This window comes from Gambusia affinis, linkage group LG07 (assembly GCF_019740435.1).
Source record: "Gambusia affinis linkage group LG07, SWU_Gaff_1.0, whole genome shotgun sequence".
NCBI classification, from domain to species: Eukaryota; Metazoa; Chordata; class Actinopteri; order Cyprinodontiformes; family Poeciliidae; genus Gambusia; species Gambusia affinis.
The window spans coordinates 5608558-5612898 of record NC_057874.1 but is presented as its reverse complement, the minus strand read 5'-3'; the positions used below and the strand labels follow the sequence as shown (position 1 = coordinate 5612898).

Here is a 4341-nt window from a genome sequence, read left to right as displayed (position 1 = left end):
AATTAACAGCAGTCATATTATTTATCCCAGATTTGTATTTTTGTACAAACCACAAGATTGGGACTAAATAGAGGAGGCAAACTTTTTATAAGTTTTAACATTTTCTTACTCTTACAAAAAAAAATTAAAATAAAAAACTAGAATAAATTGCTAAAGATACTATTGTTATTGTGATATTTTCATTTAACTAACATTTTTCCTCTGACTGGCAGTGATAACATTCTGGAGTGCCAACTTGAATCAGATAAGATAAACACTGAATCACAAATCGGTAGCGTTGTTGCCGTGCAGCCATTAGCTCTTGGTTTCAGATGTTCTGCATGTTCTCCCTCCGGGTTCTCTCTGGCTTCCTGCCACGGTCAGAAGTCATGGCTGCTGGGTCAGCTGCTCTCTCTACGCTGTCCGATGTGGGTTTGCGCCGCCTGTGATGGATTATTGATTAATGATACCCGTTGTATGTTCTATTATTATCCTAAATAGAATTTCCTTTTAGAATCAATCTAAGGAAAACAACTTTCAACCTACACCTGCTGGGGGAATAAGTAACTGTATAGTGATGTAAAAATACTCAGGACGTTATACTGACTCAACTAATGTCTACCTGTGTATCAAATTATACTGGATTAGCGTTATTGTTTTTATTTTAAATGTAAAAGTTTTTGAAAACCAATAAAATACATGGAGGTTTGTGATGTGAAAAAGTAATGGAAAGAAATATTGGATAGCAATATTTTTACAACAGCAGTTCTTAGTCCTGTTAGCATCAAGGTGACTTGTAAATATAGCGATATTTCAGAGGAAAGCAACAAAATAATGTTTGAAATACACTGAAAAAGGGATAAACATAAAAAAATCATGGAAAGGTTTTCCACCTGATTACTTTGCTTTATTTCAGCACCATGTAATTCTGTTACTCCTATTTAAAGCAAATGTGTTAGGTCAACTTAATATATTAAGGTTGATTCAACTCATTTACTGTAGTTGGACCCAATGTAATTTAAAAGAGCCAGCCCAACTAATTGGCAATGCTTTGAAGCAAATAATTTACTTGACTAAGATTAATGGCAATTTAGTTGAAACCAACTTTTAAATTTTTTTCTCTGAAGAGTTTTGGCTAGTGGCTCGTATATTTTTGAGACAGTAGGCAGACAGGTTGAGGACATGGCAAAGGTTGCCAGGACCGGGAGTCGAACCAGCAACGTCCACATCAAGGACTAAGGCCTCAAAACGTGCAGTGTGCTAAACCCCTGCGCCACCACAGCACACTGGAGAAACCAACATATGTTACAGTGAGACCTTCACACTACTTATTAAGTTGATCCAACTCATGAAAATTAAGTTGGCTCAACTTCATGCTGAAAGAAAGTTATTTAATCGTGTGAAAATCCTTTCCATGATTTAATTACGTTAATTCAAAGACATTTTTTTAAGTTGCATCACATTAAGTGTTTTAAGAGAGGACTGGGTGAAAGGGTAGAAAGAACAGTCAACAATTAGAAAAGGTACAACAGAACTGCATTTTCAAAACCCAGCCGCCTTACTGTATTTTCATGCTGTAGTTTTTACAGCCATTTGTTACAGTGCAGTTCTTAAATGCCAATAGTAGAGAAAAACAAATATCTATAGTTTAATGTGTAACTAAAACCTCTTTGAAGTTTTCCCAGGCGCAAAACAGTTATGTCGTGTGATCTTCCACAATCTCTCGTGATCCCCTGATCTCACTAGATCTTCTTATAGTCGGGAAATTAATCTGACTATAACGAATCATGTTATCTCAACTTGATTAAATTTCATAAACATTAAGTTGTTGAATTTCTTGTTTATCCAACATGATTTTATCACGTTTTTGTTTGAAACATAAAATTATTTAGTTAAAAGTGCATGATATTCTTTTGTTAATGTGATAACCTCCTAAGTTCATTTTTTTCAGTGTAGTTTCATTTATTTAAACATCCTATAGTGAGTAAACTAAAAGAAGAATTTTAAAGGCCGGTGAAAATGCCGTCCGTGGGGTTTGTCAGAGGAAGAAGTGATGGAAAGATGCTAAATGTGACACTGTTATTACTGGGAAATATGTAAATGACATAACAACCAATTTTGGTTTTTAAGAGATGAAATAAAACCTGAGGTTGTAACATCCAAAGTTAAGAAGTACCTAATTACATTCACTAGAGTAGTTTAGAAAAACAAACTAGGAAGAGTTTTACTCTATCACGTTTTTTTTTTTTACTTTTAACTGAGTAAAATTTCTGGACTGTGATTAAGTTCACTGTCTGAAGAACAAGGATTTTAATGTAAATGTATTTTTCCAACCAGCCAGTAGAGCTGTGTTCTCACTGGAAACATAAAAATGCACACATCACCTACTCTGAGCTTTAGTTCAATAAGTTTTATGTTGAAAATTTGGATCCTTAAAATTTGTCACCTAATAATGTTTTTTTTTCCTTTCAAGTGTATTGTTGCAAGATACATATTTTTTGAAATATAGAATTCTGTTAAAATCTAGTAAATATGTAAATAACAGCAATAATTCATCCTCAGTTGATTCTTTACCCTGATTTCAGCTGAAACTAATTTAATATCTGACAATTAACACAAATTGTATTATATAATTATTAAGAATACAGACTTTATTCCTTTATTCCTCTGATGAAATGTGTTTTGGACCTTGTGGGGCCCTCCAGCTCCCCTGTACGCTTCCTGCTTTCTTTCCTCTGTAAAGCGGCTGTTTTCGGCCCTCAAAGGTCGCCGTTTCATTGCCGTAGCACAGTAACCTAAACTCGGACGGGGTGAAGCAGAGATTCGTTTTGGATCAAAGCATTCATCGCCGGTGGATATTTCTGTAATCGCTTCATGCCTGCCCACAATACCTTGCAGCAACTGTGTGGGCTCAGGTCTTAGCCGCCAGCTCAGCGGCGTGGAGACGGGCAGACGCGTGGCACAAACACACTCCAAAGCCCCAATTACTCGCTCCCCCACCACCGCCACCCAACCTTCATCAGTCTCACACACACACACACACACACACACAGCCGATAGCAACACGCAGCAAGAGTTAATCAGTCTTTTAGCGGTTTAGGTGCCTGGGGGGCCTCTGACATTGCGCTCTGGCTCCAGACAATACCCCATCTCTCATTGTGCTAAGTTGCGGTGCGGGTCAGAGGAGCTCGGCCCGCGTGGCCGGTCCTGCCCTCGGTATGCATGGCAGCCCTCAGCTGTCCGTCTATTTCAGGAGCATGGAGGCATACCTCGGTCCAGCTGGGGCATCGGAGACAATGGACACACGGCCTTATCCAAACAGAGGCCCGCAGACAATCCGACGCACTCCAGAACCCCGGCATAGCCGCGCCGCGGCAGCTCTCCTGTCCAATTAAAATGAAGAAAAGAGTTAACAAGCCTCACACAGGCTCTCTGCTCGTGTAACTCGTGAGGTGCGATCAGTTTAAAGGGACAGCTACTCGTCCTGTCCCCTAGAAACTTGTGGAAAACAGCGAGAAGGAAGATATCGTAGGAAAACGTCTTTACAGTTTGCAGCTGGCCGTGTTCAGGTTTACATGAAAAAGGCGAGACGAGACCAAAGTTGGAGTTTTTAGCTGACGTGCAAAACGATACGAGTGCAACAAAACTAGAAATCCACTATCAACTTGGTGGTGGTAGCATCATGATGTGGGGTTACCTGTCTTCAGGAGGGGCAGAGATTCTGGTCACTGATTGTAAACTCAGTGAAATCCTGGGGGGGCTGGAGGAGGACTCCAGGAATCTGTTAGAATGTCCCAGTCAAAGTTCAAACCCAAAGTCTTTTTATTTTATTGTCCTGTTGAGCAATGTGGAATCCAGAATTATTTCATGAGTGTCAACCTGAGGCCCAACAGACTTACATTCACAAGCTTATATATATATATATATATGTGTGTGTGTGTGTGTGTGTGTGTGTGTACGTATGAAACTGTTTTGGAATTTGCATTGGATTTATTTCAAGTGTAATGATCATGGAGACAAAAAAAGAAAGGAGAAAGGAAAGAGTGAACGGTTGGGGAAAATGTTTAAAAGTTAAAGGAAGCAGGAAAGAAGTATAGAGAGAACATGAGTCTAAACCTGCAGAAAGAGAAAAAACAAAACAGCAACAACATATGCATACATAGTAATAAGTTATAATACAACTGAAAGTAGTCTGTACAACTGAGAGTGTATCTGACAAACACCTGAATCTAAACACCTGTGTGTGTGTGTGTGTGGGTGTGGGCGTGTGTGTGTGAACCAGGTTTTTATATCCTTGTGGGGACCTGTTTACAGTGTGGGGTTGTTGGGAGCGCTGCTCCTCCTGGGGACATTTTCTAGGTA

At 39.2% G+C, this 4341-nt stretch overlaps 1 long non-coding RNA gene across 2 annotated transcripts; it reads right to left on the bottom strand.

Annotated features, from left to right (window-relative positions):
• Positions 1–284: 284 nt before the first annotated feature.
• On the bottom strand, positions 285–3347 carry LOC122833886. Of its 2 annotated transcripts, none has more exons than XR_006371084.1 (3): positions 2871–3347; positions 2630–2774; positions 285–422 (listed from the first exon to the last, which is right to left on the bottom strand). It is a non-coding gene; the product is annotated as an uncharacterized LOC122833886 (long non-coding RNA). The 2 variants fall into 2 exon arrangements; XR_006371085.1 differs by having other exon boundaries at positions 290–422; positions 2668–2774.
• Between the last annotated feature and the right edge of the window lie 994 nt (positions 3348–4341).